Source organism: Podarcis vaucheri (genome assembly GCF_965113315.1).
Source record: "Podarcis vaucheri genome assembly, chromosome: 7".
NCBI lineage: Eukaryota > Metazoa > Chordata > Lepidosauria > Squamata > Lacertidae > Podarcis > Podarcis vaucheri.
The window spans coordinates 42,263,543-42,287,886 of NC_138765.1; the positions used below are offsets into that span (position 1 = coordinate 42,263,543).

Consider the following 24,344-nt stretch of genomic DNA (forward strand, 5'->3'; position numbering starts at 1 on the left):
TAATCAGAATATTCATTCTCTCTCTCTCTCTCTCCTCCCCCCATCTTCCTTCTTCTGTTTTCTACCTTTGAAGCATGACTGCAGCTTTTCCTTTTCTGGCAAGACCTTCACACAGTGCTGTAGCTCTGCTGAGGAAGCTGTTTGCTAGAATGCATCAATTTGTTTTCTTCAAACTGCAGAAAGACACTGTTGGAAGGGGCAGGTGCTTGTTCGCCAGCAATGGGTTGGGTGCACATGCCTCTCAAGCCAAGCAGTGACACAGTGTAATTTATTGCGGCGCTACTATAATTTGGAGAAACTGCATGCCAAGGAAAATACGATGGCAATTGATGACAATGATCCTGTGGTCAGGAGTTGGCAATGTAAGGCCCCACAGCCTGTGTCTTGCTTGCCAAAGCTTTCCCCATACAATGACTTAAAAGGAGGACGAGCCATTGCAGAGCAGCAATGCAGGTCTGGGGAGAGCCTGGTTGAGCCAGATAGGCTGCCTACCTATACTCTAGTCCGGTGATTCCCAAACTCTCCCTGCCCCAGATCACTTGCTGAGGGTTGAAGAGGTCTGCTTAATGATTTTTCTGTTTGTTGTAACAATTGTAATGAGCTGCACTAGATGCTGTATAGCTTTTCAAAATGATGTCATTTTTAAAATAGAATTTTAACACATAAGCAAAAGAGATATACACAATAAATTAACTTCTTATTTTTTTTTAAAAAGAGAGCCTTACAAAGCAACTTTGCAGCCAGGAAGAGAACTGTATGGCTTTTAACCGGATGAAGATTCAACTCATGGGTAGGCAAACTAAGGCCCAGGGGCCGAATCCAGCACAATCGCCTTCTCAATCTGGCCTGTGGACGGTCCAGGAATCAGCGTGTTTTTACATGAGTAGAATGTGTCTTTTTATTTAAAATGCATCTCTGGGTTATTTGTGGGGCCTGCCTGGTGTTTTTACTTGAGTAGAATGTGTGCTTTTATTTAAAATGCATCTCTGGGTTATTTGTGGGGCATAGGAATTCATTCATTTTCCCCCCTTCAGAATATAGTCCAGCCCCCCACAAGGTCTGAGGGACAGTGGACTGGTCCCCTGCTGAAAAAGTTTGCTGACCCCTGATTCAACTCCTTCATTATAGTCTCCCTTAACTTTGCTGGCAATCTTCTCCACTCCTTTCAAGTGCCACCTCCTCCTATCAGTTCCTCTTTAACTTTTGGACAGACACTCCACCCCCCCCACACAACACACACACACACACGAACCCCCCAACAAGCTAATGAAGATTAAGCATGCTTGAATGCCCAGTGTCAGTCGGAAAAGAGAACTGGAAAACGGAGAGTTGACATGCAAACAGAAAGGCAACTGTTTGGAGGAGCACGTAGCTGGCTGGCTGGAAACCAGGAGCACTCTTGTTAGGAAGTGAGGATACACTGCAACATTTTGTCGCAGGTCACGCTTGAATGCTAGCAGGTCTCTATAAGCAAAACAGAATCACAGAACTGTAGAGTTCGAAGGGACTCCAAGGGCCATTTAGCCCAACGCTTTGCAATGCAGGAATCACAACTAAGGAATTCCTGACAGATGGCCATCTACTTGAAAATCTCCAAGGAAGGAGAGTCCACCACCTTCTGAGGGAGTTTCTTTCACTGTCAAAGTGAAAACCTCTTCTTAATGTCCTTTATTGTAATTTTAATCCTCTGGTTTGGGTCCTACCCTCTGGAGCAGCAGAAAACAAGCTTGCTCCATCCCCATGTGACAATCCTTTAGATAGTTGAAGATGGCTATCATATCACCTCTCAGTCTCTCCTTCTTCAGTCTAAACATACCCAACTTCCTCAGCTGTTCCTCATAAGGCTTGGTTTTCAGACCCTCCGTCATCTTAGTTGTCCTCCTTTAAGCATGTTGCAGCTTGTCAATATCCTTAAATTGTGGTGCCCAGAACTGGACACAGTATTCTAGGTGGGGTCTGACCAATGCAGAATAGAGCAGTACTGCAGGCAGTGACAATTTTGTGATGCACAAGCCCACCCTGTCTCCATTCCACCCTTGTTCTGCCCTTTTCCAGGTCCAAAAGAACCCACACGCTGGCGGTTGTGCATCAATTGGACATGTGCAAAATGGTCCACAGCTATATTACTTCCCTTGATCTGGGCACTAAACTTCTGTTGATGCAGCCTAGAATAGAATTAGCTTTTTTGCGGCCGCATCACGTTGTTGACTCATGTTAACAATGCTGTCTGCAGCCTTGGTGTACCTCAAGGAGTCCTTCACTTGTAATAGCCTGCCACACATGCTTATGCTGGCCCCATGTAGGCAGTCTGGGGCATCAGTCAGCAGGTTGTTGGCTGTTATTTCTACAGTTGCTAAAAGTTCTGGGCTTCAGACTGAAGTGTTCAAGGAAGATGGTTGGGAAGAGTGAGAGGAGAAGGCATCTCACAGCTGGCAAAAATGTGCAATGAGTTGCTTTGGGAGGGGCTGATATGCAAGCTTGTGGTCCTGGAGGCAATCTGGCTGTCAGGATATCAGTTCTTTAAGAACCAACATGTCCTTAAGGACTTGTCCTCAATCCTTCAACTTGCACACGTGCTTAAACAAGTGCTGTGCCAAAATCCATCCTCCTGTTTCTCAAACTTTTCCTCCCCTTGCATTTTTCTGTCTTGTTCTCAAAATGTCGGTGGGGTTTCAAGCTTATCTTATCGTTGTGAGGTGGCCAAGACTGTTGCACATTTTCTTTCTTTCCAGCAAAAAATTACTCCAGGCCTCTGCAGCCTTCCCACCCACGCTTCCTGATCTGAAAAAAGTCCCAGGAGAGGACTTACCCCATGCTGCCTTCTCCTGGGCTTTAACTGAAGTACAGATAGCCAGGAGGAAGCAATGTAATGTGGAAAGCTGGGGAGACGGTTGTGCAAAGGAAAGGAAAGACACTCACCAGCCCCCTTGGCCACCTTGACATTCAAGCAAATGCAGCAGAAACCCCAAGCTCTGTTCCACAGAATGTCACTGTTTTTTGCTTTGATAATTTTCAAGTGTGATTTCTTTTTGGAATTAATTGATGAAGAGTGGGTTAAAAAAAAATATTGGGAAATTTCCCTCTGGTGCAGCACTCACTTTAACGACATTGGACTAAATGACTAAATGCATGTCTATATCAATTTGCATTAAAAAAATACTTTCTCTAAATAGCTCCAGTGAGGTACACGAATACTTCACAGTTGTGTACGTGATATTCTGCCTTCAAATATTGCATTTTACAACCTTTGGATGTTAATTCCTTCTTTCTCTTGTCATCGTTGTTTCTGTGTTAGTCTTGTTGCAGTTAAGGATGGCTGTCAAACATCGCATCTCCCCCCACCCCCCGGGAGCACCGTGCTTTTTGACGCCATCATTTCACCCGCTCGGAAGCCAGTCACGTGGGCCTATTTTACCCATACATGTGCACCAGTGGATCTCTTGGCAGACGGGAGATGGATGTGTGACGCGGTTCTGTCGAAAAGCATGGCACTTGCAATGCTGTGAGGAGACATGAACGTTCCCTCCTGGTGGTGCTATTACCATAGTAGAGGCTCATTCATGCACGCAAGTCATTATTTGGTAATGCTGCCATCGTATGCAGAGAGGAACCTGCCCCAAGTGTATAGTAATCGGGCACAGAGAAACCAAACATTGTGCGTCTTCACGAGCCCTTAGCTAAGGCCATTGGGGCACTTTTGCTGCTTTCCCTCCCACAACTATATTTTAGAATGTGCCCAGCACTTTAAAATTAGGTCAGGAATGAGAGGTTGGCTGATCCAAGTAAGTCCTTCCATGGGAGGAGGCGGTTTTTGCCGATTCTTCCTCCTTCCTTGCTCTATTGCCCACTTGGTTCTGGGCGCTCCCCTATCCCTAAAGAGCAGGTTTTTCTGGTGTAGCAAAGGGAATGAGAAGCTGAAACTTAAGGCCACTCCATTCTGTGAGCAGAATCTCACTTAGGGATCTTTGGGTCCATCCCAGGCTCACAGGGAACCGGTGCACAATTTGAGGGCACTCTCACATACCACATTCTCATTGGAGGCAAACACGTTTGAAACCATTTTGTTTAAGCAAGCCTAACCAGACATGTCTTCTAAAGCCCATTGCTGATTTTAATTATCTTTTGAATACTTTTAAATACCTATCTTTAACATACTTTTATTGATAGTTTTAATGCTCTATTGTTGCTGTTTTTAAGTCGTTTACATGTGCGTAGCCAGGATTTGTGGGGTTTTTTTGGGGGGGGCAGGCATTATGTGGGGGGGGGGCAGAAGTGAGTTATCTGCGATACAATCGGTCAGTTGGTCAGTTAGTTAAGTATTTCTAACAGGGAGAAATTGAAGCAAGCAAGGCACAAGAAAGAATTCAATGGCACGTTCCAGTCAGGCAAAAACATATGGGCGGCATATAGAGGGGACTGGGGGCCACATTTGGCCCCCAGGTCTGAGGCCTAGATTGTTGCTGTTTAAATCATGGTGCATTGATAAGCGTCCAAGGTGTTGCAACAGCTTTACGCTCCTGTTTATGCCACGTCCTTCCTACCTATCTTGTTCCATGAGAAATGGTATTTTCTCTCCACTTTCTGCTATGTGGACAGATCTTGCTTATCTTGTGAAAAGGCACCTTATTCAAGGAATGCCAATTGTCACAGATCTGATTTATGATACAAGGGAAGAGGAAGGACATCAATGGAGAGTGATGATATAGCAGAAACAAAATCTAAATAGGGATGCAGGACAGGAACACATCTCTAGTGACGCTGAGATCCTCAGCTTGGGACAGATGCTGAGCTAATGTGTCAAGACAGAGGAGTTATTTTGGAACCCACCAGATCAGCAGAAATGGCACCTCCCATCCACTCATTTTAAAAAAAATAAAAAACCCCACATGATGGTTTTCACTTTGATCTCCTTTCCAGTGGAAGTCCTTATGAAGGAACTATCAAAAGTCAATGGAAAGGAGACGGTGACATAAATGTGTCCTTGGCACATTTCCTCAGAACAGAGGTCACAAATTGCCCCAAAGAGAATTCCTAAGCTCTTGAGCTCCTTCCTCCTGTTACCGCCCCTTTGATCCCTTGAAGAGTACCTCAAACCATAGAATCACAGAATTGTAACGTTTGTAGGGACCCCAAGGATCATGTAGTCCAACTGCCTTCTATCCAGGAATTTCAACTAGATTGCACATGACAGATGACCATCCAACCTCTGCTTAAAAACCTCCAAGGAAGCAGAGTCCACCACCTCTTGTGGAAGTCTGTTACACTGTTGAGCAGCTCTTACTGTCAGAAAGTTCTTCCTGATGTTTAGTCAGAAACTCCTTGCTTGTAACTTCCTCCCACTGGTTCAAGTTCTGCCCTCCTGAGCAGAAGAAAACAAACTTGCTCCATCCTCCATGCGACAGCCCTTTAGATATTTGAAGATGACTATCATTATCTCCTCTCATCTCCTCTTTACCTAGCTAAACATACCCAATTCCATCAAGCGTTCCTCATAAGGCTTGGTTTCCAGGCCTTCCATCATCTTGGTCGCCCTCCTCTTGCACACAGTCCAGCTTGTCAATATCCTTCTTATATCGTGGTGCTCAGAACTGGATGCTGCACTCCAGGTGTCGTATGACCACAGCAGAATAGAGTGGGACTGTTACTTTCCTTGACTGGGACACTAGACTTCTGTTGACTCATGCTGAGCTTATAGTCTACCAAGACCCCTAGATCCTTTTCACATGTCCTACAGACACGCCAGGTGTCTCCCATCTTATATTTGGGCAGCTTCCTGCTTAAGTGCAGAACCTTGTGCTTGTCCCTATTGAAATTCATTTTGTAAGATTTGGCCCAGTTCTGATCTGTTATGGTCATCTTGAATCCCGATTCTGTCTTCTGCGGCATTGGCTACCCCTTCAGGTTTAGTGTCATCTGCAAATTTAATGAGCAGCCCCTCAATACCTTCATCCAAGGCATTTATAAAGATGTTGAACAAGAACGGGCTCAGGACAGAACCCTGCAGCATCCCACTTGTCACTTTTTTCCAGGTTGATGAGGAACCATTAGTGAGCACTTTTGGGGTTCGGTCAGTCTACCAGTTACAAATCCACCTAACAGTTACCTCTTGCAGTCCACATTTTACCAGCTTCTCTGCAATAATATCATGGGGGACTTGGTCCAAAGTCTTACTGAAACTGATACACTACATCTACGACATCCCCCTAACACACCAAGCAAGAGAGAGATTTGTCTGACATGACTTGTTTATGAGAACCCCAAGCTGGGTCTCAGTAATTATAGCATTGTTTTCTAAGTGCTCACGGACCAAAAGGACCTTAGCTGAAGGAACACATTCCATTCCATTTCTTTATTTAAATATTTCTAGAACACACTTTTCACAAAAATACAGCGATGTTCAAAATTACAGTGCCTTCGATAAAAGCTTCAATAAAAGCTCGTTGCTGGTGGAAAACATGTTTCAAAGATCTGCCTGAATCTATTGGATCCAACTTTTACCCAAGATCCCTTGGAAAAGTGACATTTGCATGTACATACATTCACTCTCTCTCTCTCTCTCTCTGGGGTGAGGGGAGTTAGAAAGGGGAGAGAAGTAACCAGAGGCACTCACACAAAAATCAAAATATGCCTGTGGAACTAAAAAAGGTTGCCAACTCCCACCTTAGCAGATTGGATTGAAAAAGGCGGAAGGGTTCCTCCCCTGAAAACTTGCTTCATTTAAAACTGAACAAGTTTGAAAAGGAAAGAAAAAATAACAGCCACACGCATGCACCAAAGGATCTCCACACAACGCAGCCACCCACTGAAAGGGCACCGAGCCCAGGCCTCCACGATATGCATTCGTTAGCTGATTTAACAAGCAATTAACAGTCCAGGCAGAGATGATGCCCCTTCCTTTTCGAGCTCTCCAGGACATGTCTCAAACTGTGAGTGACCTTAACATCTCTCCCCCTCCCCTCTGGGCCCAGCAGGTAAGATTTTGAAATGTGACCTGGCTGGGTCCCCCCCCCCTTCTCTTTCCAGGCCAGCCTTCCACTCTCCACCTCCCTCCCCAGCCAGCCCTCCGAGGCAGTGGGATTCAAACCTCCTGCCAGGCTATGCCATCTGTACCGAAGTGCACAATTAAATAAGACAAAACAGGGAAGGGGAAAAAAAAATCCACCACCCCTCTGCATCCTAGCAGTTTCCATCCCACTGGGGTTTTGTTTAATGAATACCACGGTGGTATTTCAGACAGGAGAGAGCTAAAAATATATAAGTGGGCACTCGAGGGATGGCTGGACCAGGGCGGAGGGGAGGGGGAGAGAAAAGGCAGCTTGTTGAAAGGTGCCACAATTATTCCTTTTCCCACCCTGGCTGTTTTCCCATTTTCTTTCTTTCTTTTCTTTTCTTTTCTTTTTTTTTTTATAAAAAAAACCCCACTCTGTTTTTCAGCTGCTACAGTCTCAGGGTTCTCTGAGGCTTATAACTACAGAGCAATGCTATTTATTTATCATGGTGAATTACTGCTGGGCAGGCATGCACTAAGCGTAAGGAATGGGGGGTGGAGTCCTTGCCCCAGTTCTTGTTCCCCTGTGAGCAAGAAAAGAGAATGAGAAGGATCGGGGCCAGTGGCACTGGTAGGCACCCAAGAGCCAGTGTGGGGCAGTGGTGAGAGTGTCATACTAGGACCTGGGAGACCAGGGTTCAAACCTCCACTCAGTGATGGAGCTCATGGGTGGCCCTGGGCCAGCCACCAACTAGCACTTTAACCTACCTCACAGGGCGGTTGTATGGGTAAGATGGAGGAGTACGAGAGCCATACATACCACCTTGGGCTTCTTGGAGGAAAGATGGGATAAAGATGCACAAACAAACAAACAAACAAATGGCTCCCAGCAATGTTGACTGTTGGTCCAGCCCTCCCTCAGTCCCTTGGCTTATCTTGCAGTGGCTGAAAGGCAGTCTGCCATTTTGAATTTCCCACAATCCTCCTGGAGTGACCGCTACAGGTCAAGGAACTTGGTGGGCCTGTTGGCTACTGTTCCCCCTGTCACCTGGAGCCACCGCTGAAAGGGTGTCCCCAAATAATTTTTAACAGAATAACTGAAGAGGCTTGTTTTCTTTATGGTGTCTAGAGTAGCCAGGTGAAAAAGAAGACAGGGCTCCTGAAACTTTAATTGTTTGGTGAGTGGGGAGAGAGTGAGAGCTATTAAAGGTACAGGAGCCCTGCCAGTAGCTGTAGCTTGTCACAAAGCGGTTAAAGGTGCGGCAGTCCTGTCCTCTTTTTCACCTGAAGCATTGCAACTATTCACATGCTCTTGATTCTGACCAGCAACTTGTGAAATGGCTAAAATGGGTGGGAATACTTTTGGTATGTGGAATAAAGCTTCTAGGACAAAAAAAAGGCAACGTTTTAAATCTGAGGAGTTTTAAAATCTGGCAGCAAGGTAAGCATTGCCCTCTGAGATGTGTGCTGTTTAGTTTTTCTCTCACACCCAGTCAGGGTGGTCAAATGGGGAGGGTTAAAGCTAACCCTTTCCCTCCATGCTATTTTGCTGACCAAGTTTGACCCCCACCCTCCCTCTATAACTGCTGTGATTCTCTACAGGGGAAATCTAGAAACATAAAGGAAAACGCCTCCATCTCTCAACATATATATATGGCTTTTTTTCCCCAGCCAGAGCTCACCAGAGCTCAGCTCCAGCACCTCTCAGGTGGGTGCCATTACCATTCTAAGAGAACAAGGAAGAAGTTCACGGTGAGTTCCAGCAACACTTTCTCTAGAAAAATAGCACCATATATATGCACAGTGTATATTTCTTGTGAGTTAACACAAGGTAAAGAAAGGAGGGCATGAGCATTCTGTAACGACAGGGGCTCCTTCCCATGGGCAGTCCATTGCAGCCTACAGATGATGTTCCCAGATCTCCAATGCGCTGACAATTCTGCTACATTAATTACAGCGTGAATATTTGTCCCCACCTTCCAGCGCTGAGCTCTGAACAGGCAACTAATTACTGGGTCCTTAGCACGGCGCGGCTTCCCAGCATGAAGGGAGCACCCTACAAATCATCCAACGCGAGCTGTATTTAACTACAGATGTGTGTCCAATTGTATTTTTTAAAAAGAGTAGACCACACCACCCATATCTTCTCTAAATTTGCATTTTCTCATCTTGCTGCCTCTGTCACACTCTATGCCCATCAGATCTGATCCCCTTTAAGCTGCTCTTTTTCAGTGGCTAAAACAACTTCTTCCTTCCTTCCTGACCATGAGTAGTGATGTCTCGCAGGTTACCAAATTTGGACGAGTGCTGCAGCCTGCTAGCCAGCTCCATTTGCACGGCTGGTGGAACATCTGCCTTTAAAGCCAGTGCATGCAATCACCCCCACCCCCCGAGATAGATCACTGCCAAGTGACATTTTTCCATCATTAATTTGTGGACCATTTAACATGGGTACTATTTTGGATTTTGGTTTGAGAGTGGAGATACTCTCCACAGGGGTTAAAAGCCCATCCTTGGACATGTTCTTGATAAGATACACTGCTCTGAGTAATTAATAATGATAACAGGACTTATTTAAAGCTTTGCAACCGTGCTCAGCCTGGCCTCCGAACCTTTGCAGTTGCCACTGTTTATAGCTGCTGCTAGAGATTAATTGGCTACATGGAAGCAATCAGGGTGAGGGTTTTTTGTTTTGTTTTAAAAAACACAATTCAACTTCCTAACTCCACTCTGCCCAGTAATTTGAGCACTGCTTCAAGTTTCCGTGGTGCTTCACAGATATTGCTGCTGTGGTCCTCATAACCAGACAAGTTTGTATTATTATCCCCAGGCTGGCCCAGGATATTTTGTTGCTTGCGGCAAAACCCCTGGTGCCAGGCACCGCCACTACTTCCTGTCCTCACAGCCGCCAACTGCTCACCACTTGCCACCGCCAGGTTCTCGCTTCTGCTGGATGCCTGCTGCTGCTTCCTGCTCCTCAGCAACTGTGCCATGTCCCTGCCTTGGCGTCCTCCACAGCCATGCTCCCCGCCCCAGCATGCTGGGGCTTCCCTGGGCCACCTCCAAGCAGTGATGGAGGAGGCATGGCAAAGAGTGAGCCACAGTGGTGGAGTGTAGCTGGTGGCGGGCAAACTGATGCAGGCAAACTGATGCAGTTATGTGGAGAACTGAACTTAAGACTGAAGAAATGAGGAACTGAAGTAGATAGATTTGTCCACCCCTAGTTGGGGCTGGTGGGAGTTGTAGTCTAAAAAATCTGGAGGGCACCCGGTTGGGGAAGTTCATGGCAAAGACCAGATTTGAGCTGGGGGCTTCCTGGTTCACAGCTCAGCCTCTTCTCCAGAACACTAGGGTTTTTTCTCTCTTTATACCTCACAATAACTATAAGGAGATTGTCAACAAAGGTCAGTGCTCCATAAAGGGAAAAAAAATAAATCCTTGCATGATATAATAAAGGGAAACGGAAAAAGGAGAAGTAATTCAAATTAATAAAAGAAAGTGAAACTGAATTAACACTATCATGATATTGTTTGCTTCAATATACTAGTCTTTTTAAATTGCCTAACCCGTTGCTGTTATTTAAAAAACTCATAAAAACAAAATATCAGACAACAAGTTGCTTTGAGAACAGACACCTGTGGACACAATCAATTATGTTTAGTCATTCTGTTGGTGCCTCAGCCAGAACAATAAAAGGCTGTAACTGTTTTCATCATTCTAGAATCATGAGCTTTGGAAACACACTCAGAGAGAAGTGGGATGATCAGGGTTCAGCCGAACACAGGAAGGATCCCTCTGGGTCCTTCCGCTCAAGGTGGGAAGGGCAGGGGCTGAGCCAAAGCATCGGTGTGTGTGTGTGATTTAGTCTGTATGACTCTGCTCCTCCCAACATGGGTTTAGACAACACCACCTGGCTAGAACTCAAGTCTTGTTGTAGGAGAACCTTCTGTCAGTCTCAGCACAACCTCAAGGAGAGTCCAGTTTCCCTCTCCCCAAGGGTGGGGTTCTCTTTGAGCCTTTCTTTCCAGAATAATTAAAAAAAATAGTGAGCCAGTGGGTGCTTTTGTGGATCCCTGGTAGCAGAACACATCAAACAGCAGATTTGTATGCCAGTGATGTTTGCCAGTGTATATGGTTTAAGATATAACTGATCCTGTAGGCTGATGGAGTACAACCCTCAGTTTCAATCCCCAGCAGCATCACCAGGAAAGGCTGGGAATGTCCCCTACCTGAAACCCTGGAGAAGCACAGCCAATAGGTGTGTAGACAATACTGAGTTAGATGGACCAAAGCTTCAGACATCTTGTGAAGGCTTATCTTTTGGTCCACAAGATTGGGCCCCATTTTGTGTGTTTGAGTCCCCTGACATACTGCTGTTCTGTTGTTGTAAGTTGAGTTTTTGCTTTGATGTTGTGATATATTGTTTGCTCGTACATAGCACACACACACACACACACACACACAGTTCATAAATGCTTTTGAATGAAATAAAAGGTCTGCCTCAATATAAGGCAGCTTTCTATGTTCAAGGTACATAATAAGCCAAGACAGAAAAGGTATTTTTTTTTTCTGGGGAAGGGGCAAAGCTCAGTGCTAGAAAATCTGCTTTGAATGCAGAAGGTCCCAGGTTTCAATCCCTAGCTGCTGCCAGTCAGTGCGGACTCCCGTATTCCCTTGAGCTTTCCTGAACTGGACACTTCTCTTACCTTAGCTGAGCTTACACATAATAGCACCCCCCCCCTGCTCTCTTTCTGAGATATTATTCTTAGAAGTTGCAATTTCCTTGCAGACATTCTGCCGAGCAATGTGCTGCAGAGGAGAAGGAAGGGAGGAAGGTGCTGGTGACGGAAGGAGTGCGGTCAGGGACGGCAGGCTCCTCCCCTCCATCTCCCTTGGTTACTGCTCCATTAGCAGTGAGCCTGATGGATCTTTGTCTGGTTAATAAAAATAACATAAAAAAGAGAAAGTACTCAGGACTGAGCGCAGTGATCCCAGAGCTTCCAACCATCTAAAGGGCTTTGTTACCAAGGCAACGCCTTGTCTCCTAGCTGCAAAAGGCCACGAGAATGAAGGCAGCCGATGGAAAATGAATAGGGTGATGGCAAGACAACAACAACATCAGAAAAGGAAAATCTGCCAAGTAGAGTGCGAGGGGGTGGGGGAAGGGAGGGGTGCATTTTTGGGGGTGGGGTGCAAGGACAAAAATAAAACCCTGCCAAGGTTAGTTAATGAAGAGCTCAGCAAAGCCTCGGTACCAGAGCTGCTGAAAAGTGTCAATGATGAAGGAGGAAGGGAATGGAGAACAGCAAAAACCAACTCCTAGTTTGTTAAAGGGCAGTACAATGGTACCTCGTGTTACAGATGCTTTGGGTTACAGACACTTCAGGTTACAGACTCCGCTAACCCAGAAATAGTACCTCAGGTTAAGAACTTTGCTTCAGGATGAGAACAGAAATCGTGAGGTGGCAGCGCGGCGGTAGCAGGAGGCCCCATTAGCTAAAGTGGTACCTCAGGTTAAGAACAGTTTCAGGTTAAGAATGGACCTCCGGAACGAATTAAGTTCTTAACCCAAGGTAACACTGTATTCAGAAGGGCAAAGTAAAGCTCAAAGATGGATGCCGTTTCCCAGTATCCTAATTGCATGGCTTTTATTGAGGTAGTTCCACCTGATCCCTCTAGTCCATGAGCTGGGATTCAGAGAGGGCACCAGGAGAAACAGGAGAGGACAACACAGGCAGCCACAGCTTCACTCACAGCATTAGTTCTCACTGCACAATGGTGCACAGTAGAGTGCAGGACATTTTTTAGAGTAGGAGCAATTCCGTCGTCTGCCAGAGCAGCAAGGTTCTGAACAGTGACCAAAGGGATAATGAGGCTCTCAAGTTTGTTTGTGACATTCCGGCATCGGTGAAGTCAGAGAATATGGAGAGTAACAAACAAACATAGACTGGATTCTTCTTTCCTTTCCTTTGATGAGGTTACTCCTTCACGGTAGCAATCTAAATGGTAACACTTTTTTGCAATACAGTTTGCATTCCTAATTAAAGCCCAAAGGTGGTGTTTCAGCTGACTAAAGATCTTTTGCTAAAGGTCAATACGTAAAGCTCAGAAGTCAGCACTGTGGAGTTCAATAAAGCTCACGCCCATGGAAAATCCGCATAGAATTGCAGTTCTGCTACTAAACTCTGTATTCTTGCTATGTACTATCGCTCTTTGATTCCTGGGTGTGTATCAAAACATAAACACATTACAGCCTGTGTTTTTTAAACTCTCCCTTGGGCTTGCCTACGTGGGCTGTTATGATGAGTTCCTGCACTTCAAAATTTACCACTACACTGCTGCCAAAGAATCCAGCCACTTTTCAAACCAGACAAGAGACTTGACTCTTTGGCCATAGGAACCTGAAACAGTGTGAACTGGCCCATCAAGACTCCATATTCCCTGTTCCTGAACCTCAAACTGCCTGCAAAGATGTAGCAATGACCCTGATACAGAAATCTGGACGGAGGGTTTATTGGCCTTGCGTGGAACATTCCCTCCCCGAAAGACCAATTTAGGTGATGATGCCTTCAGTGCTCTGCCTGATGTTAAGCCCTTTCCCATTTCCCAAGTCATCTGCTGTACAATACCCCTGTTGCACTCGATCAGATGGAGCTGACAGGGGAACTGGCTCACCTTGTGAGATGGAACACTTCCTGCCTGCTCCCTATGGGGCTGGAGACTGTACACGAGAGCCAACCTGCTGGCTTCCACTGCAGCTGATTTACTGTGATTACAGAGGCAATTTCAGATTGGGTTTTCCACCCGCATCTTCTGCCCACAAGGGAGGGCAGGGTGGTTGACGACTCCTCTTCCCTTGCAGACAGGAGCTTAGAATGGGGATGGTGGGAGTGCTAATCTATTGGGAGTTGTAGTCCAAATCATCCAGAGAGAGACAAGTTGGTGAAGGCTGGTTTAAAGCTTCAGGGGTGAGAACCAGCAGCTTGGAATTCTGATAGTGCCTCTTACATGCCTGGATGGGGGATGGAGAGGGGTGTGTGAGTGAGAGTTAAAACTAGCCTCTTGTATTAAGGTGAAATGGGCACCCAGTGTTCTGGCCACTTTTGCCTCTGGCCTTGCCCACCAGGGGCATGTGGCCCCCCAAAAAGAATGTGGCCCTTCAGCCAAAAAGGCCTTCCCACCCCTACTCTCCATCAGTAATCACTGCCCACTTCTTTCCCCGACAGCTCGAACCGGCTTGGAAAGCTGTGTGCCGCCCCTCCTGTTTGCTAGAAAGTCCCAGAGACCAGTAATGGGGCTATTGAGAGGGCAGAGACATGTCCCCATGTTCCCGCCAACATCACACTTGTCTCCATTCAGGGCTTCCAGATGGAAAGCTCCATCTCTGCCAAGTGGCAGCGTCTCTTGCCAGAAAGCAAAAAGCACCACAGAAATAAAAGGAAACCACGGGAGCGGAACTGTTGCCCCAAGCTGGCATTGCAGCTCCCAGGATGGAGGCAGGCTTCTCCTCGAGCCCTCGGGCAGAAAAATAGTGCAGTTCAATCTGGGGAGGCCACGTCCCCCACTTTACAGGGCTGGTTGGCCCATCTCCAGTTGAAAGAACTGGAAGAAGGGAGAACAGGAAGGGCTTTTAAGTGAAGAACATGAGACGAGCTCAGCTGCTGGATTAGGCCCAAGGCCCATCTGGTCCAGCCTCCTGTTCTCACAGTGGCCAATCAGATGTCCCAAGCAGGACTGGAGCAAAACTACACTCACCCCATTTGTGATCCACAGCAACCCCTTCACAATGGAGGCGTAACATAGCCATTGTTACAGTCATCCGTAAGAACCAACTCCTAGGGGCTGAGGTCCCTTCGCCCACCCCCCAATAAAATATTTGAGGGGGCCAGGCCCCTCCCCCAGCTTATGGACATTGCCATTCAAATGAACCACATCTTGTGATTGATTATGCGGGTTGGGGTTCACCTGCCCCCCTCATATTTTATTCAAGTTGACACCCCTGCACCCATCGATAGCCTCCTCCCCTTTGAATCTGTCTAATGCTCTGTCAGAACCACTGAAGTTGGCGGCCATCACCGTCTCTTACAGTAGCCATAGTTTAGCTACATCTGTCCATGGTTACTCACCACAATGGCTATGTTCCTCCTACACTGGCAGGGGCAGTAATGCTTCTGGATATCAGGTGCTGGGGACCTGCTGTGCTCAGGTCCTGTTGCAGGCTTCCCAGAGGCATCTGGCTGGCCATGGTGAGAACGGATTGCTGGACTAAATTGGGCCCAGCAGGCTAGTGTGTGCAGCGCCACTGGATTGGCTGTTCCCACGCTGTACCAATCTCCCCTCATGTTTTGGGTTACTGGCAGCAACCTCCGTGCTGGGTTGCCAGGTAAGCAACACCACACCAGCCTCCTCTGCCAGCCACTCCTGAATCCGAGGGAAGGGGCAACTTCTCCACACCTTCTCCCACCTGGTGCCCTCTTGATGTTTTGGGCTACAACTCCCATCGTCCCCAGACATCACAGCCATTTTGGACAACTCCCATTTCCTCCAGAGAGCATGGCTAACAGAAGATGCTGAAGATGGCTGCTGTAGATATTATCTACTGAAATTCTTTGGGGAAAAAAGAATTGGATGGATTCATGGAGGAGTTTATCACAGGTTATTAGCTGTGAGGAAAATCTGAGCACCAAACCTAAAGGGAGGAACCACCTCATCTTTATGCCTGGCTTAGGTGCTTCCCATTGGGGCGCCTGGTTGGCCACTGTGAGAACAGGATGCTGGAGTCAATAGGTCAGCCTTGCCCAACCTTAAGGTTTAGGCTACAACTCCCATCAGCCCCAGGCAGCTTTGGATTTGCAGTCCAAAAAATCTGGAGGCTACCAGTTTGGAGAAGGTTAAGACAGGCCTTTGGTCTGATCCCGCAGGGCTCGGGCAGCTGCATATTGCAGAGGGCTGGAATAGATGATCGTCAGGCCCCTCTGTAAACTCCTGCGAATGATTTCTCTTGCTGTGCTCACATGAATGGGCTATTTTCGGAGTAGTTGTTTTGTAAGCAAGCCCTGAAAAGTGGCACCTGCCTCAGTTCTTAGAAATGCAAACCTTTCAGTATTGCTGAAGTCCACCTGCACTTTTAGGCCTCAAAACAGTTCTCTCTTGTTCTGTCAAGTGGATGGCTTGGACCAGAAGAGCCAATGCTAGCTTACATCAGGCCTCAGAATCCAACCCTCTTTCAGAGTTGCATCCCGATGCAATTTCTCCCCCATCTCTTACTTGATGGCAGCGGCATCAAATATTTACAGCCTAAAACAACTAATCTCTTTTTGCTGCAGCCACATTTTCAGGAGAGCTGGGAATTGCGCAAGTTATTTGCCACCTACAGAATTTGGAGCTTAATGAAAATAGCTAAAGTGTTCCCATCCAACGCCCCAGCCCCCTGCCAGTTGTTTTCTTTTAAAACCAACAAACGTTGCAAGCTTAGCATGACTGGAAGGCCAATGCAGAACAGGCCCAGCTGAGTTGCTGCCAGCTTTGATCACTAGGCAATACTGCCATGCATCTAGGTGAGGGCTGCCCTTGGGCCTGGTCTGGGAGCTCCAGCTGATGCAGAATGCGGCAGGAGTTACAGTGTGGTGTGCTTAATGCCAAGGTTGCCGATTCGATCCTTGTATGGGGCAGCTGCATATTCCTGAATGGCAGGGGTTTGGACATGATGATCCTGAGGGTCCCTTCCAACTCTATGATTCTATGTGGAATAAAGTGGAACTGTTACTTTGCATGACTTGGGAACTACAGACTTAATAGGTTATTCTAATAGTGTTGTTCCTTTGTCATCCCACCTTTTCAGAAAAGAAAAGAAAAGAAAAACAACACTCTGTGATCAGCTTCATGCCACCCTGATTTTTGAATTTATTTTTAAAGAAAACTATTTCCATTACATAGGGACATGGGTGGTGCTGTGGGTTAAACCACAGAGCCTAGGACTTGCTGATCAGAAGGTTGGTGGTTCGAATCCCCACGACAGGGTGAGCTCCCGTTGCTCGGTCCCAGCTCCTACCAACCTAGCAGTTCGAAAGCACGTCAAAGTACAAGTAGATAAATAGGTACCGCTCTGGTGGGAAGGTAAATGGTGTTTCCGTGCACTGCTCTGGTTCGCCAGAAGCGGCTTAGTCATGCTGGACACATGACCCAAAAGCTGTACGTCGGCTTCCTTGGCCAATAAAGCGAGATGAGCGCTGCAACCCCAGAGTCGGCCACAACTAGACCTAATGGTCAGGGGTCCCTTTACCTTTACCTTTATTTCCACTACATATTTTATTGTAAAAGAATGCATCCTGATTTTTAACGTGTGCTTTGAAAACAGATTTCCTCCCTAAGATTTGCGTTTTTCATTGACTGCATTTCCTGCCTCAAGTGTGCCTCAAGTGCCTCATGACGATGAGGTGAATTTGTTTGTGTGCGCATGTGTGTGCGCGTGAGAGCATGAGTGAGGAGGGGAGAGGAAGAGAGACAGAATTCGTAAAATTTTTCCGTGGCACTAAGAAATTATGTTTCCCCCTCTGTTCACATTGTTCGCTTGTTAAGGCGATGGCTTCCATGCTGTTGTGCCATACAAATTTAATCACAACTGGATGCCTGTGTTGTATATAAATATGAATATGTTTTCATCTGAGAGAGATCCATTAGTGGAGAAGACGAGTCCTTAAATGATTTGAAGTGCTCAAAGCATCTTGGGTAATAAAGGGTTTTGGGTTTTTTTAATGGCTCAAGGAAGAGAGATACACACATAATTTGTGTCACCTTGATTATGCTGCTTAGCTAATGTCTTGAGAGTAAACGGTAGACTAAACCCCAACAGGGGATGAAGACATATCCTAGTGGGCCTCTCTCTCACTCATGCTCTGCTACAGTCTCTGCCAACTAGGGACGGTTGAATCGGCCAATCTTCATTTTTCTCCATTTCTCATTTTTCCAATCTTAGGTTCAATTCTCAACATTGACAAATCAGTTTGCATTTTTTTTAATGCCTCATGAAAATCCATCCGCCCTTAGGGTGATTCTCTCCCCCAAAATACAAAATTTCGCAAAGCAATTTCCTTTATACAATGCATTTTGTACATTATTTTCTCTAGCATATGCATCTCCATGCACACTTTATGCATTTTTGTACACATTACTTTGAAAACGGCATTGCAAAATTCAGAGAACTATGAATTCTGAAGGATGGCAGTGTTTCCATTCACATATTGTTCTGAAAAGTGTGAATTACCAGTAGGTAGGTTTGCCTTTAAATGAAAACTGAACCACCCCCCCCCATTCCATGCAAGATGGGGCTGATGGGAATTGCAGCCCAAGATATCTGGAGAGCTGTGTTTTTCAATCTTGCACAAGTTATACATTGCAAAGCTTGAAGGCTGCCTAGAATGGGGAAACTTGCACAAAACAAGGGGGCTCTTGCCTTGGGTCCCGTGCATATCATTGGCCACCACTGGAGAGCGAATGCCATCTAATATTTCCAGGCAAGGTGTCACTGGAGACAATTTTTTTGCGACAGTTACCACAGGAAAAGCCGTAGGATGACCCAGGACCTTCCTGAGTGAGTAGTGGAGAAGTTCGGCAGCAGGCCACAATAAAGGAAGCAGAAAGAAGCTCTGCCAAAGGGATTTGAAGGAGGTACTCAGGAAGAGTACAATCTAATCCTTACTCCCTTATCCACATATAATAAAAAGTGAAGCACATCTGTCATTCTGCTTGACCACAGGCCAAGGAGGAGCTGCAGGTGAGACTTTGTAGTCCATGTGTGAAATAAGCTGGGAGGTCCATTGTATATACATGTGTGCCCCCTCCAAACATCACACCTGCGCCAGGCCCTATCAACCCTCTGGGTGGCCCTTCAAAACTGACCGGGGAGGGGGGGAGAACAGGCACAATCCTTACCCAGGATAGTATTTACCCCAGGGTTGGACCTGGCTAGAGGGACCAGTGGTCTAGCTCAGCATAAGGCAGTTTCCTTGGTTGCACAAAACAATGCTTTACAAGTAAATTGTTCAGATATGTTCACAACTTGCATGCTATCATTGGCCTCTCCAGATGGAGCTGGAAGAGGTCCCTGTGTATTTTAATTTTTGTATTTATTTGTTAAATTTTTATACCGCCTTTCAGCTAATGATCTCAGGGCAGTTCGCGGCATAAAATTGCAAAATAAAAACACAAAGTACATAATAAAAATAAGAACAAGAACAAACCAAACCAAACCAATAACCCCCTTCCCACAGACACATTTAAAAGGACATAGAATGTTAATCAGCCAAAGGCCTGGTTAAAGAGGAATGTTTTTGCCCGGTGCCTAAAGGTGTATAATGAAGGTGCCAGGCCAGCCTCCCTGTACAACGCATTGTACAACTCCCACCATCACTGACCATTGGTCATGCTGGCTGGTACTGATGGAAGCTGGAGTCCAACAACATGGGAACATAGGAAGCTGTCATAGACACTGTCTACACTGACTGACAGTGGTTCCCTAGGGCAGGCATCCCCAAACTCAGCCCTCCAGACGTTTTGGAATTACAATTCCCACCATCCCTGACCACTGGTCCTGTTAGCTAGGAATGATGGGAGTTGCAGTCCCAAAACATCTGGAGGGCCAAGTTTGGGGATGCCTGCCCTAGGGTTTCAAAGGAGCCTTTGGAGATACCAGGGATTGAACCTGGGACCCTCTGCATGCAAAGCAGAGGCTTTGCCACTGACCACAGCCCTTCCCCAACCTCTGAAAGGCCGTAGCTTCTCTATCTTGGGTCTGACTGGATCTTGGTCTGATGCAATGAGACAAGTTGCGTGTCCCAATATCCTTTAGAAATCAGCTTCTCCTCCTAGCCGGATGTGCTACCCTTCCCGAAAGCCTTTGGAAATGCATTTGATTCCAGGAGACGCTGGAAAGCAGAGTGCCTTATGCAAGGGAGCGGAGATACACCAGTGGAGCTGAATTGTCTTTCATTAACCCATGGGGGCAGCCAAGGAGGCGGGCTTGTCAGGGCTAAGTGCTAATCCATTATGCATTGAAAATCATTGTCAGGTCCAACGGAGCTGGTGGGTCAAAAGGAGGCTGCATCATCCCCCCCCCCCCGTACACTGCACAGCAAAGCAAGGAGGAATTAGTGGAGGCTTGTTCAAAATCATCTAAGCACGGTGCAGCCACCCCCTGGTCACCATCTCTGCTGCCCTCAATGAAGCAGGGAGCTTCCTTTACTTTTGGGAACTCCATGAGTGATGCAGGAACCTGATTTCCCAGGAGGCTCCCTGTTTCAGACGGGGTCACCCTTCACCTTGTGGGGGGCAATGGAGAGGGCGGTGGGAGGTGGAGTCAGGGCACATATCCTCACAGACCCCTCCCACATTTGCTTATTTAACATGCAACATCCAAACGCCTGGTAAGCCTAGACAATACTTCCCCCAATGCCATTCTGATTCTGCAGGCATTTCTCTGGCTCTGATTCAACTTTGGCCTCTTTACTTTGGGATTAGGAATGGGTGGCGGGAAACGGGGCTGTGTATTAGCACACTGCGTTGGGATAGTTCCTAAAGCATTTGGAATTGGTTGCTGTAAAAATCTGGGCAAATAACCTCACTTGTCTGCACTGCATTAGTACAAGGTTAGGTGAAAAAGCTTCCAGACACCGACGGATTCTATTTCAAGTCTGATTTCGCTTGTTTTACCATCTGTTTCACCTCTTGAAGAACCTGCTAGATAAATAACAGGAAATGGAAAATGAGAGATCTGAGAGGCTTTCCCCTTAAGGAAAAACCTGCTTTTGTTTCCAATGAAGACGGAACACTTAACACACACGAGTGGGCATCTAATTTCTAACTTGCTGTGGGCGGCATGTACCAGCACGCTGGCCAGTTGCGGAGGTCCTCAGTGGCTTGGCACTTCTGCACAAGTGAGAAAAAGTTTGAAAGCATCTCTGAGGGAAGGGAAAGAAAGATGAGCATGCCTCTTGGGTGCAAAATGATATCTGCATCATGCATGGTGGGATGTAGTCTTTGGTGTGGGATCAGCAAGGGCACCTTTAGGGAACAGACTGGAGGGAGAGACCTGAAGCCCCCAGGCATCTCTTTCGGGCCAACGGGGCCCTCCACAGGCCACACCCCTCCCTTGCCTTGCTTTGCACCCATCTTGAGTGCTTTTGGAATCTGTCCTAATTTAACTCTGATAATGCATCTTGTTTGCCTGGTTTTAAAGGATAGATTTATGGTTTGATTTATGTTTTAATTTTTGTGTGTACTGTATACTTTTATCATTCATATATATATAATATGTGTGTGCGTGCGCACACTTTTTTCCTAAAAAAAATGTTTAGGGCTACTCTCATTTTGACTCAAGAAGATACCATTTTATAGTCTGAGATCAGGTCCTTGATCACATGCAAGTTCTACAGTTGGTTCCCCCAAGTTTCTCACCCCAGGACAACCTGCTGTCTACCTCCAGTTGTCAACCCATGGGCTTCTTCACCAATAGCCCAGGAATGGAGACTATGCTATGAAAAACAAGGGTCTGACCAGCACAAAACTTTCCACAGGGAGTGCCTACTTGTGAAAGAGAAGAATATCACCTGCTATGTAACATTCTCTGTAATATTTTACATTTACCGTATTTTTCGCCCTATAGGACGCACTTTTCCCCCTCCAAAAATGAAGGGGAAATGTGTGTGCATCCTATGGGGCGAATACAGGCTTTCGCTGAAAGCCTGGTGCGCACCGACCCCTCTCGCTCTCCAGGCTTCAGGAAGCCGCGCCAGGCTCCCGAGGGTTGTGCAGAACTGCCTGCACTCCCGGGCTCCGTGCAGCTCTGCGCAACCCTCTGGAGCCCTCTCTTTATCTTCTGGTGGAAGATAAAGAGAGACTTTATGAAGACTAGGTGGGAAAAGTATATGCTAATGTGTATTCTAATAATTCCAAAGGTGTGGCTATTCTTATACACTGTTTTTATAGATGGTGTTGCAGCGTTACAAACAGTAGTCGATCCAGCTGGGGGAATATTTTAATTTGATGGAGAAGACCTCAAACATGATACAGTGGTACCTCGGGTTAGGTACTTAATTCATTCCGGAGGTCCGTTCTTAACCTGAAACTGTTCTTAACCTGAAGCACCACTTTAGCTAATGGGGCCTCCTGCTGATGTCGCACCGCTGGAGCATGATTTCTGTTCTCATCCTGAAGCAAAGTTCTTAACCTGAAGCACTATTTCTGTGTTAGCGGAGTCAGTAACCTGAAGCGTATGTAACTCAAGGTACCACTGTAATTACAGTAGTGAACATTTTTGAACCAAATTTTGATTCTCCTACAACATTGAGGACCCAAATAATTATCGCCCAGTCAGTCTGACATCAATACCAGGGAAGATTCTGGAGCAGATCATTAAGCAAACAGTCTGTGAGCACCTAAAAAGGAATGCTGTGATCACCAATAGTCAGCATGGATTTCTGAAAAATAAGTCATGTCAGACTAACCTGATCTCGTTTTTTGACAGAATTACAAGCCTGGTAGATGAAGAATTGCATTGGTTTTTTTAGCTGCTGCGTCACACTGTTGGCTCATTAATAATAATAATAATTTTTTATTTATACCCCATCCTCCCCAGCCAAGGCCGGGCTCAGAGCGGCTTACAAGCAATAATAAAAACAAGATGAATGATTACAACTTAAAAACAAAAATAAAATACAACATTAAAATAATGGAACATTAAAATATTAAAATGTAGCCTCATTGCAGGAGAAGGAAAAGAAAAAAGAAAATGGGGGGGGAGGGAATCAAATTGGCTCCAAGCCAAAGGCCAGGCGGAACCACTCTGTCTTACAGGCCCTGCGGAAAGAAATCAGATCCTGCAGGGCCCTGGTCTCATGAGACAGAGCGTTCCACCAAGTTGGGGCCAGTGCTGAAAAGGTCCTGGCTCTGGTTGAAGCCAATCTAACTTCCTTAGGGCGTGGGACCACTAGGGTGTTGTTATTTATGGACCTTGAGGCTCTCCGTGGGGCATACCAGGCGAGGCGGTCCCGTAGGTACGAGGGTCCTAGGCCGTGAAGGGCTTTAAAGGTCAAAAGCAGCACCTTAAATCTGACCCTGTACTCCACCGGGAGCCAGTGCAGCTTGAAAAGCACTGGATGAATATGCTCCCATGGCAGAGACCCCGTGAGGAGCCTCGCTGCAGCATTCTGTACCCGCTGGAGTTTCTGGGACAGCTTCAAGGGCAGCCCCGCATAGAGCGAATTACAGTAGTCAAGCCTGGAGATGACTGTCGCATGGATCACTGTGGCCAGGTCGGGGCGGGAAAGGTAAGGGACCAACTGCTTGATGCGGCGAAGGTGGAAAAATGTTGCCTTGGCTGTTGCTGTAACATGCGCCTCCATGGAAAGGGAGGCGTCAAGGATTACACCCAAACTCTTAACGGAAGGCAATGACACTAACTGGGCCCCCTCAAGAGAAGGGAGTTGGTCCCTCATCCCCATACCATCCCGACCCAGCCATAGGACCTCTGTCTTCGAAGGATTTAGTTTCAATCGGCTCCCACGAAACCATCCAGCCACAGCTTCCAAGCATCTGGTCAGTATGTCCGGGGCCGAGTCAGTGTGGCCATCCACCAGCAGATAGAGCTGAGTGTCATCAGCATATTGGTGACAGCCCAGCCCAAAGCTCCGGATAATCTGGGCAAGGGGGCGCATAAAGATGTTAAAAAGCATCGGGGAGAGAATTGCGCCCTGTGGCACTCCACACACCAAGGAGTGGCGTGACGACATTTCCCTCCCTAGTGCCACCTCTGTCCCCGACCAGAGATAAAAGAGCACAACCAGTTATGGGCTATGCCCTGTATCCCCACGTCTGCGAGGCGATGGTCCAGAAGATCATGATCGACCATGTCAAAGGCTGCTGACAAATCTAAAAGGATCAGCAGCCCTGACCCGCCTCGATCCAGTTGTCTACGGATATCATCTGTTAGGGCAACCAGAGCCGTCTCCGTCCCAAAACCAGGACAGAAACCGGACTGAAATGGATCTAATGCCGATGTTTCCTCCAGAAACCTACCAAGCTGTTCAGCAACCGCTCTCTCAATTACCTTACCCAGGTATGGAAGATTTGAAACTGGGCGGTAATTGGATAGGTCTAAGGGATCTAATGAAGTTTTCTTTAAGAGTGGACGCACCACTGCTTCCTTCAGTTCCCCTGGGAATGTCCCCGAGAAGGATTAGAGAACTGGGCCAAAACAAACAAGATGAACTTTAACAGGGAGAAATGTAAAGTATTGCACTTGGGCAAAAAAAACGAGAGGCACAAATACAAGATGGGTGACACCTGGCTCGAGAGCAGTACA

At 46.7% G+C, this 24,344-nt stretch overlaps 1 protein-coding gene across 2 annotated transcripts in view; it reads right to left on the bottom strand.

Moving 5' to 3' along the window:
* Positions 1-24,344, bottom strand: part of GNAO1 (G protein subunit alpha o1) — a 162,890-nt gene that overhangs the window by 43,351 nt on the left and 95,195 nt on the right. The window lies entirely within an intron of this gene.